Source organism: Leptodactylus fuscus, chromosome 5 (assembly GCF_031893055.1).
Source record: "Leptodactylus fuscus isolate aLepFus1 chromosome 5, aLepFus1.hap2, whole genome shotgun sequence".
Lineage (NCBI taxonomy): Eukaryota > Metazoa > Chordata > Amphibia > Anura > Leptodactylidae > Leptodactylus > Leptodactylus fuscus.
Window position 1 is genome coordinate 212,705,219 of NC_134269.1, and position 12,754 is coordinate 212,717,972.

At 42.0% G+C, this 12,754-nt stretch overlaps 1 protein-coding gene across 6 annotated transcripts in view; it reads left to right on the plus strand.

Annotated features, from left to right (window-relative positions):
* Positions 1 to 12,754, plus strand: part of CNOT4 (CCR4-NOT transcription complex subunit 4) — a 39,559-nt gene continuing 26,805 nt past the window's right edge. For all 6 annotated transcript variants that reach the window (XM_075275251.1, XM_075275252.1, XM_075275253.1 and 3 more), the window contains exon 1: positions 1 to 253. The gene's annotated coding sequence lies outside the window, so the exon portion shown is untranslated. The remainder of the gene's footprint in view (positions 254 to 12,754) is intronic.

The following is a 12,754-nucleotide window of genomic DNA, read 5'->3' on the forward strand; positions in this document are numbered from 1 at the left end:
CCAGAACAGTATCCCCCCCAATGTAAGATGGTGGCCGTCTGGTGGTGAAGATCCCCAGGACAGGAGCAGCCAGGCCCCGGAGAATTCCAGCGCTCTCACGCAACCGAGCCGGTGACACACGGACCGTATCCGCGGAGCTCCGACAAACTGCTACAGGAGGAGGAGGAGCCGCCGGTCCGCCCCCTACTGCCCGCCATTACCATCCCAGCAGCACACAGTGAGCGGCCAGGCCGGCGCAGGAGGCGGTGCGAGGGTAAGAAGACAGTGGGGAGATCCTGTGACAGGCCGCGGCCTCACTCAGCTCATGGCCAGGCCCGGGAGCGGCCTACACTACTGCTGCCGGCCTGCACTACTGCCAGGCCGCACACACAGCCTGCGGGCTCTCCTGCAGGCCTCACCCAGCTGTGACCCACACACTGCGGCCTCACCCTGACCACACACTGCCCGGTGTATACATAGCCCCAGTGTATATACTGCCCGTTGTATACATAGCCCCACTGTATATACTGCCCGGTGTATACATAGCCTCAGTGTATATACTGCCCGGTGTATACATAGCCTCAGTGTATATACTGCCCGGTGTATACATAGCCTCAGCCCACTGTATATACTGCCCGGTGTACACATAGCCTCAGTGTATATACTGCCCGGTGTATACATAGCCTCAGTGTATATACTGCCCGGTGTATACATAGCCTCAGCCCACTGTATATACTGCCCGGTGTACACATAGCCTCAGTGTATATACTGCCCGGTGTATACATAGCCTCAGTGTATATACTGCCCGGTGTATACATAGCCTCAGTGTATATACTGCCCGGTGTATACATAGCCTCAGTGTATATACTGCCCGCTGTATACATAGCCCCAGTGTATATACTGCCCGCTGTACACATAGCCTCAGTGTATGTACTGCCCGGTGTATACATAGCCTCAGTGTATATACTGCCCGGTGTATACATAGCCTCAGCCCACTGTATATACTGCCCGGTGTACACATAGCCTCAGTGTATGTACTGCCCGGTGTACACATAGCCTCAGTGTATATACTGCCCGCTGTATACATAGCCTCAGTGTATATACTGCCCGCTGTATACATAGCCCCAGTGTATATACTGCCCGCTGTACACATAGCCTCAGCCCACTGTATATACTGCCCCTCATCTCACCCCGCTGTATATACTGCCCCTCACCCCACTGTATATACTGCCCGGTGTATACATAGCCTCACCCCACTATATATACTGCCCCTCATCTCACCCCACTGTAAATACTGCCCTTGATCTCTGCCTGGTATATACAGTATACACAGCTTCACCCCAATGTATATACTGCCTGTGATTCCACCCTAGTGTTTGTGCAGTGTATACAGTCCCTGATCTCTGGCCCTATGTATACAGTCACTGTTCCCATCCAAGTCTATATACTGCCCCTGTATATACATAGCCTCACCCTAGTGTATGTGCAGTGTATACAGCCTCTGATCTCTGCTCCTGTATATGCAGTGTATACAGCTACTGATCCCACCCAAGTCTATATACTGCCCCTGTATATCCAGTATATACATAGCCTCACCCTAGTGTATGTGCAGTGTATACAGCCTCTGATCTCTGCCCCTGTATATACAGTGTATACAGCTACTGATCCCACCCCAGTGTATATACTGGTCCTGAATATATAGTATACATAGCCTCACCTCAGTGTATACAGCCCCTGATCTCTCCCTCGTATATGCAGTGTATACATAGTCTCATCTCAGTATATACAGCCTCTGATCTCACCTGGTGTATACAGTATATATAGTCTCTTCCCGTTGTATACAGCCCCATATCTCACCCCGGTATTTTCAGTATATATATATATATATATATGGCCTCTGCTTTCTATCCAGTTTACATACAGCCCCTGATATATACAGTCTCACCCCAATATATAAAGCCATGGATCTCAGCCCAGTATATACTTCCTCCCCATGGTTTATATACAGCCCTTGTTCCTCCTGACGTCCCCCCAGTATATACAGCCTTTGACCCCTGTATAAGCAGACCAGGCACCCCTCACCCCCATTCCAGAGACCCTGATGTCTCTCCCCACCGCCCCGCACGGCCTCCCTTCCTCCCATGTCCGAGTCTCCCCTTATGTCATTGTCCTTCTTCTCCTTCTCCTCCATGTTCCTTGCCCGTCCCCGCAGCCTCTACGTCACACTGGTCGCCCCTTATGGGAGTCATTGTCCCGCCTCGGCCTCTAGTCACCCCGTGCTCTGCCCCGTACACCTCACTACACCCGCCGCCGCCGCCATCTCCTGTACGTTATATTGTGCTGCTTCTAATCCTCACCGTCCATGTTCTTCACAGACGACGCTTGTGCATGCTGGGAGTTGTAGTGCAGCGGGAGCCTTGCCTTGTCTGTTGTGTACATATAGGGGGCAGCAGTTTCTCTGCTCAGTCTTGGCGTCTCCTCTGCATCGGCAATCAGAACAAGCAGAGCTTCAGTGTAAAGCATGGCAGAGGCACAGTGATGAGTGGGGTCCCCATACCTCCATACACTTCTATAGGGCAGCGATTCCGCCACTATGTAGGGGCCTTATGGTCAGGGCTGTATTCAGACGTATTGTACGGTGCGTGCTATGGGGTCACATGACTGGGACTCAGCGCATCATTGGCTGGCATTTGATCATTAGACCTGCGGTCAGGACGGGGTTTCCACCCTCAAGTTGCTTGTACGCTCGTTGTATATTAGCGCCATTCTTATGACCCCCCACCGAGGGGCGCTGTAAGAACGATGTGATCGCTGCGATGGAGTTAAGGACTGCTTTGGTTATTCATGTCGAAACAGCGCCACCTCTATCCACAGATTGGGTCTGGTATTGCAGCTCCACTGCTTGGAAGCCATTGAGGCTGAGCTGCAATACCAGGCACAGCCTGCAGATGGTGGTGGCGCCGCTCTTGTAAGAAAGTATTCCTGGTTAGTTTGTTTTTTTCTCATCTTGACCAACCCCTTTCTGCAGGATGTCGGTACTTTATCCATCCCGGACTGTCCTTTCTTACAGCTCTACATTGTGGTGTTGTCCCTCTTGTTACTCTTCCTGGAAATAAGTGGCCAATGGCGTATACCAAATGTGCGACTCTAGGGACAGGCCCTGGGCTAATAACAGCCATTTGTATGTTTGTTCATTATTTCCAGGAGGAGTAACTTAGGCACGGCACCATTCACTCTCCTGTCATAGTAAATACTATAACAATTCTGGGATATCTTTTCTCTATACGGAGTCGCCCCTTTGTTGTTCTTCCTGGAAATAATGGAAAAAAAACCACTTGTCGTGTGAAAGTCCGTACTAGCATCATTTCCAGGGGGTGTAACAGAGGCACCGCACAAGGCATGTCTATTCCGGGGCGTCTTTTCTCATCGTTTTATCCCGTCCCTCCGTTACACTTCCTGGAAATGTCTGACCGTTAAGCGTTACGACATGTTTGCACGCAGCCCACCGCTCTCGAGTCTCTGTGTATGGACCCGCCCTGCGGTTGTCATTTCATTCATCATTTCCCGGAGGAGTAACAGAGGGGCGGCACAATGCAGAGTTGTGAATTGCAGATATTTCCTAGGAGAGGTGAGAGAGCGGCCTCCTCGGCTCCTGAGTCATCACTTCCCCTGTGTTAGTCGCTCTCTTAGAAGGGTCGCCGGCCCTTTAACACTTCCTTCTCCATACATGAGCTCGCTCCTCGTCTATTTTTGGGTGGTGCGCGCTGACACATCACTGCAGGCTTTCCAATCCTAGCCGCTCGCTCCGGGTGTGAGTGCTGACCTAGTCTGCTGCTGTCCCTTGTGTCAGGGCGCCGTGCAGGACTCTGGCAAAGCTGGATAGGAGCTGTATTAGAAGGGGACGGTCTTCACCCAGCTTTCCTCCAGTCCTGCATAGTCCTGCCTGATTGCTGGGGCCCCCTATGGGACTGATGGGGGGTCAGGCATCTGATACCGGGAGACCCCCAATTCATTCCCCCACCCACATCATAGGGATGGAACATATACTGATGACCTATCCCTAATATTGGGGTGTGACCCCCCACCCATCAGCACCATACCTTGTATAGTGGTTGTGCTTGGTATTGCAGCTCAGCCCCGTTCACTATAATGGGACTGAGTTGCTGTGACGGATGAACATGACATTGCTTATTGTTGGGGGTCCCACCACCCACATACTGATGCCCAATCCTAAGCCCCCTTTAATTCCTGGTGCTGCCCCTTGTGGTCGCTGCAGGTCCTGATGGTTGGTCTCGTGTCATGGCTGCTCCCTTTTTAGGGACATTGGCGATGGGCTTGCAGGCAGAAATCGTTGTATTGTGCGGGGCCGATCCTCAGGGTGCCTGCGGTGTGTGACTGCGCCCTGTATGTGCGGCGTTCACACGGGGCCGCTGTGACTCCTCGCTGCCTGATCTATGCCAAATAACTATGGGCCACCTTAAAGGGGCTTTATGTATTGATGCCTTACCCTTAAGATAGGGGGTCACTATGTGATCTGCAAGGGTCTGACACCCGGGACAACCGCAGATCAGCTTCCCTGTGCCGACATCATATAGAGCAGTCACAGGTGAATGGGTCTGAACTGTAATACCAAGTCCTACCACTATACACTGTATGGCGCTATTCTTGGTATTCTGCCCGCACCCGAGCACTGATCAGTAGAGGTCCTGGGTGTCAGACCCGCACCGATCACCTATGGATGACCTCTCCTAAGTCCCTCTTTAAGTGACCTCATTGTCACAACATCGGGGTTCCCCTTTATCGAAGATTTCCTATTCTATTTCCAGGTAACTCCAGCCCCCGCCCCCCATCGCTCACCCAGATAGTAGATAAGAGCCTGTTTAGTGCCGGGAACCCGTTACGTCACCTGTTTACAGGTTGTCACTTATTTCCTGATAGACTTCTCTTACAGGAGGGAGGACGGCTGCACCCAGATTTTTGGGGATTTACGAGCCCCCGTCTGGCCGAGTTGCGTCACCGGTCCGCAGATAGTTCAGATCCATTGACGGTCCTATACACACAGCCATAGTCCTTATGGATATATATGGAGCAGTCCGTCTAGCCCTGTGGATCTATAGATGTAATCGCCATGTTTATGGGCACGGGGTGTAGCCCAATAGGCTGAGGTTGGCACAGTTCTCGTCCTCTACTAGGCCTCATCTGAAGCCTGCGCAGGCCACAACTCCCTGGTGGTGCCGGCGGGATAAGAAATAACAAACTGCCCAGCGGTTCAGTTGCCTCGTAGTCGACGACCGAGCCGGACGTCTGTCATTGGGACATTTAGGCAAGTGAAAATGTGGCCTTAAAGGGATTTTCCAGGCCTTTAGGATGGGTACTGGGGCCGTTACCACTGTATGTGGTGGCAGCAATGCTCCGTCAGCATCGGGTGGCGTCACATTCATTGGTCCTAAGGCTTTGGGGTCTTCAACAGAGGGGTGTCGGACCCCCACCAATCGTCAGCTGATGACCTGTCTTAAAGGGGTTGTCTGGGGACTTAAATTGACCTTGAATGGTCAGGCAGGTTCTTCATCCTGACCCAGAGGCAAGTTACTAGAGAATGGGCTGGTTATGATCGTATGAACTAGGCCGCAACCACCAGGTCCATGAGGAAAGACTGCTGGAAAACCCCTTTAAGGATCCCAAGCTGGGACACTCGATCCTACAGGCGGGTCGCGGGGACACTCACACACTGGTGACTTGGGCCTGCACAATCCTCATCCCTTTTACGGTCCTGACAACACGTATGTAATGGGATTGTGTCAGCATGTGGACGTCATGGCGGCACATCCAGCTCGTACGTATGGACGGCTTCCCCTCTAGTGCGGTATTACATGACTGACCCTTCATGTAATCCTATGGACTAGTGGTAGACCGCGGCCGGTCCCACTTTGGGGAATCGGGTGCCTGAATATTTCTCCCCTCTCCACCATATCCTATGTGGGTCCGGCCACGAATCGCCCAGCGGTGGATACGACTGGCGGCCAGGGTTTCTTTTTGGTCTTGCATTATATTTGCAGAAGTGTCGGTCACCGGGGGGCGCCGCTCTCCGCAATCCTCGGTTCATTCGCTCCTGATTTGCTTTGCCAGCACAGTAATGATATTATCTGCACACTCAGGAAAATGCACCACTAAAAATATCTCCCCGGGTGCGCCCGCCGGATAGCAGGATGAAAGCCGTTTCATTATGTGACGATTTTTTTTTTTTTTAATCGTAGCAGAATTAAACAGCGGGAGCAGCTTTTCCGTAAAAACTCAGCGTGCGACTTGACGGAGGAGGAAAACTCAAGAACTTAAAGGGCTCCGGTACATTGATGACGTTTCCTTAGCACAGGGCTCCGGTACATTGATGACGTTTCCTTAGCACAGGGCTCCGGTATATTGATGACGTTTCCTTAGCACAGGTCATCCATGTAGGATCAGCGATCGGGTATAGCTGAATACAAAGCACAGCACCGTACGGTATATAGTGGCCAGGCTTGGTATTGCGGCTCAGCCCCATTTGCTTGAATGGGACTGAGCCGAACATGGAACGTGGACGGCTTTGGTCATTTGGGATCAATCCGGACTGGGACTGGTTTGGCAAGATCTGGTTGTCTATACGCAGAATCGAAATCTTGTCTGATTCTGGGAAAGCTGGGTGAAAAGCTTGAGCTGTAGTGTCAGGAGCCGAGCCCCCTCCTGTCTTATAGGAAGCCCCCTCGCCGGTAAGAATGCGCTTTACGTGTATTGTGATGCTAATGTCCTGTTATTTCGGCGACATTTTCCCTCCCCATCCGGTGACCTGTCTGCATTCCTGTTCCCCTGGATGACTGCGTATAAAGCTTCCCCTCCGCTCATCACATTCCTGGTCCTGGATTTGGGGTCCGGCTTGGGGTTGTCCAAATATAGATGGAAGTAGAGTCAATGCGTCTCTGCTCCTTACGCCGGCATCCTTGGGATTTGATGCATGTGCTGAAATATCAGATTTTTTTGGATTATCAGATGGTCACAGAAAGTGCGGGGGAAGAGTCTGCGGGATGGAAATAACACAAGATCTGCGGCCGCTCTGGTATTTATAGATGGTCTATAAGGATGTCCACGGCCTGGTGGTCTCGGCCTTACTGAGGATCCCTAACTGCGAGGTGACTGGGGTATGTCCTGCCGTGGGCTAAATTTGGCCAGGACTGCAAGGGGAAGTCCAGTCTTACCCTGATGTCCCATAGCAGCTCAGTTAAGGTGCCCGGACCCCCGCAGCTGCATGGTGAACTGGGCTTTACCAAGAGTCTATGGCTGCAAGGTGGGCTTCAGACGCCAACTACAAGATGGGCTCGTGTAAGTTCCCACAGGAAAGTCCTGAATTAACATTCGGACCCCTGTTAGGCTTCTAGGACAGGTGTAGATAAAGAGTTTCTGCTGATAGTTTTGTTTCTGCTGATAGTTTGGTTCAGTGTCCAACCGGGCTCCATGTCATGGTAGTAGGCAATGTCTGGAGAAACTATTATGTTCCTGCACTTGTTCTTGGGAATTTATAAAAAGCTCTTATCTGATGACCTCATACCAAAAGTATCAGTACAACACCGCTACCTGTGTGACCGCCATAGCCTGGGCCCCATCAGTAATACAGGGAGGACTGTACTAAGTTATAAGACTGACTGGTGACACCTCACAAGAAATGTTATGACTGTGAGCTAAAGGGTCGATTACTACAAACATAATGTATATACAAGAATGTAACTACTATAATACTACTCCTATGTACAAGAATATAACTACTATAATACTACTCCTATGTACAAGAATGTAACTACTATAATACTGCCCCTATGTACAAGAATATAACTACTATAATACTACTCCTATGTACAAGAATATAACTACTATAATACTACTCCTATGTACAAGAATATAACTACTATAATACTGCTCCTATGTACAAGAATATAACTACTATAATACTGCCCCCTATGTACAAGAATATAACTACTATAATACTACCTCCTATGTACAAGAATATAACTACTATAATACTGCCCCCTATGTACAAGAATATAACTACTATAATACTACCTCCTATGTACAAGAATATAACTACTATAATACTACTCCTATGTACAAGAATATAACTACTATAATACTGCTCCTATGTACAAGAATATAACTACTATAATACTACTCCTATATACAAGAATATAACTACTATAATACTGCTCCTATGTACAAGAATATAACTACTATAATACTACTCCTATATACAAGAATATAACTACTATAATACTGCCCCCTATATACAAGAATATAACTACTTTAATACTACCTCCTATGTACAAGAATATAACTACTATAATACTACTCCTATATACAAGAATATAACTACTATAATACTGCTCCTATGTACAAGAATATAACTACTATAATACTACTCCTATGTACAAGAATATAACTACTATAATACTGCTCCTATGTACAAGAATATAACTACTATAATACTACTCCTATATACAAGAATATAACTACTATAATACTGCTCCTATGTACAAGAATATAACTACTATAATACTACTCCTATATACAAGAATATAACTACTATAATACTGCCCCCTATATACAAGAATATAACTACTTTAATACTACCTCCTATGTACAAGAATATAACTACTATAATACTGCCCCCTATATACAAGAATATAACTACTTTAATACTACCTCCTATGTACAAGAATATAACTACTATAATACTACTCCTATATACAAGAATATAACTACTATAATACTGCTCCTATGTACAAGAATATAACTACTATAATACTACTCCTATGTACAAGAATATAACTACTATAATACTGCCCCCTATATACAAGAATATAACTACTTTAATACTACCTCCTATGTACAAGAATATAACTACTATAATACTACTCCTATATACAAGAATATAACTACTATAATACTGCTCCTATGTACAAGAATATAACTACTATAATACTACTCCTATGTACAAGAATATAACTACTATAATACTGCTCCTATGTACAAGAATATAACTACTATAATACTACCTCCTATGTACAGGAATATAACTACTATAATACTACTCATATGTACAAGAATATAACTACTATAATACTACTCCTATGTACAAGATTATAACTACTATAATACTGCTCCTATGTACAAGAATATAACTACTATAATACTGCTACTATGTACAAGAATATAACTACTATAATACTACCTCCTATGTACAGGAATATAACTACTATAATACTACTCATATGTACAAGAATATAACTACTATAATACTGCTCCTATGTACAAGAATATAACTACTATAATACTGCTCCTATGTACAAGAATATAACTACTATATTACTACTCCTATGTACAAGAATATAACTACTATAATACTGCTCCTATGTACAAGAATATAACTACTATAATACTGCTCCTATGTACAAGAATATAACTACTATAATACTGCTACTATGTACAAGAATATAACTACTATAATACTACCTCCTATGTACAGGAATATAACTACTATAATACTACTCATATGTACAAGATTATAACTACTATAATACTGCTCCTATGTACAAGAATATAACTACTATAATACTGCTACTATGTACAAGAATATAACTACTATAATACTACCTCCTATGTACAGGAATATAACTACTATAATACTACTCATATGTACAAGAGTATAACTACTATAATACTGCTCCTATGTACAAGAATATAACTACTATAATACTACTCCTATGTACAAGATTATAACTACTATAATACTGCCCCCTATATACAAGAATATAACTACTTTAATACTACCTCCTATGTACAAGAATATAACTACTATAATACTACTCCTATATACAAGAATATAACTACTATAATACTGCTCCTATGTACAAGAATATAACTACTATAATACTACTCCTATGTACAAGAATATAACTACTATAATACTGCTCCTATGTACAAGAATATAACTACTATAATACTACCTCCTATGTACAGGAATATAACTACTATAATACTACTCATATGTACAAGAATATAACTACTATAATACTACTCCTATGTACAAGATTATAACTACTATAATACTGCTCCTATGTACAAGAATATAACTACTATAATACTGCTACTATGTACAAGAATATAACTACTATAATACTACCTCCTATGTACAGGAATATAACTACTATAATACTACTCATATGTACAAGAATATAACTACTATAATACTGCTCCTATGTACAAGAATATAACTACTATAATACTGCTCCTATGTACAAGAATATAACTACTATATTACTACTCCTATGTACAAGAATATAACTACTATAATACTGCTCCTATGTACAAGAATATAACTACTATAATACTGCTCCTATGTACAAGAATATAACTACTATAATACTGCTACTATGTACAAGAATATAACTACTATAATACTACCTCCTATGTACAGGAATATAACTACTATAATACTACTCATATGTACAAGATTATAACTACTATAATACTGCTCCTATGTACAAGAATATAACTACTATAATACTGCTACTATGTACAAGAATATAACTACTATAATACTACCTCCTATGTACAGGAATATAACTACTATAATACTACTCATATGTACAAGAATATAACTACTATAATACTGCTCCTATGTACAAGAATATAACTACTATAATACTACTCCTATGTACAAGATTATAACTACTATAATACTGCCCCCTATATACAAGAATATAACTACTTTAATACTACCTCCTATGTACAAGAATATAACTACTATAATACTACTCCTATATACAAGAATATAACTACTATAATACTGCTCCTATGTACAAGAATATAACTACTATAATACTACTCCTATGTACAAGAATATAACTACTATAATACTGCTCCTATGTACAAGAATATAACTACTATAATACTACCTCCTATGTACAGGAATATAACTACTATAATACTACTCATATGTACAAGAATATAACTACTATAATACTACTCCTATGTACAAGATTATAACTACTATAATACTGCTCCTATGTACAAGAATATAACTACTATAATACTGCTACTATGTACAAGAATATAACTACTATAATACTACCTCCTATGTACAGGAATATAACTACTATAATACTACTCATATGTACAAGAATATAACTACTATAATACTGCTCCTATGTACAAGAATATAACTACTATAATACTACTCCTATGTACAAGAATATAACTACTATAATACTGCTCCTATGTACAAGAATATAACTACTATAATACTGCTCCTATGTACAAGAATATAACTACTATAATACTGCTACTATGTACAAGAATATAACTACTATAATACTACCTCCTATGTACAGGAATATAACTACTATAATACTACTCATATGTACAAGATTATAACTACTATAATACTGCTCCTATGTACAAGAATATAACTACTATAATACTGCTACTATGTACAAGAATATAACTACTATAATACTACCTCCTATGTACAGGAATATAACTACTATAATACTACTCATATGTACAAGAGTATAACTACTATAATACTGCTCCTATGTACAAGAATATAACTACTATAATACTACTCCTATGTACAAGATTATAACTACTATAATACTGCCCCCTATATACAAGAATATAACTACTTTAATACTACCTCCTATGTACAAGAATATAACTACTATAATACTACTCCTATATACAAGAATATAACTACTATAATACTGCTCCTATGTACAAGAATATAACTACTATAATACTACTCCTATGTACAAGAATATAACTACTATAATACTGCTCCTATGTACAAGAATATAACTACTATAATACTACCTCCTATGTACAGGAATATAACTACTATAATACTACTCATATGTACAAGAATATAACTACTATAATACTACTCCTATGTACAAGATTATAACTACTATAATACTGCTCCTATGTACAAGAATATAACTACTATAATACTGCTACTATGTACAAGAATATAACTACTATAATACTACCTCCTATGTACAGGAATATAACTACTATAATACTACTCATATGTACAAGAATATAACTACTATAATACTGCTCCTATGTACAAGAATATAACTACTATAATACTGCTCCTATGTACAAGAATATAACTACTATATTACTACTCCTATGTACAAGAATATAACTACTATAATACTGCTCCTATGTACAAGAATATAACTACTATAATACTGCTCCTATGTACAAGAATATAACTACTATAATACTGCTACTATGTACAAGAATATAACTACTATAATACTACCTCCTATGTACAGGAATATAACTACTATAATACTACTCATATGTACAAGATTATAACTACTATAATACTGCTCCTATGTACAAGAATATAACTACTATAATACTGCTACTATGTACAAGAATATAACTACTATAATACTACCTCCTATGTACAGGAATATAACTACTATAATACTACTCATATGTACAAGAATATAACTACTATAATACTGCTCCTATGTACAAGAATATAACTACTATAATACTACTCCTATGTACAAGATTATAACTACTATAATACTGCTCCTATGTACAAGAATATAACTACTTTAATACTACCTCCTATGTACAAGAATATAACTACTATAATACTGCTCCTATGTACAAGAATATAACTACTATAATACTGCTCCTATGTACAAGAATATAACTACTATAATACTGCTCC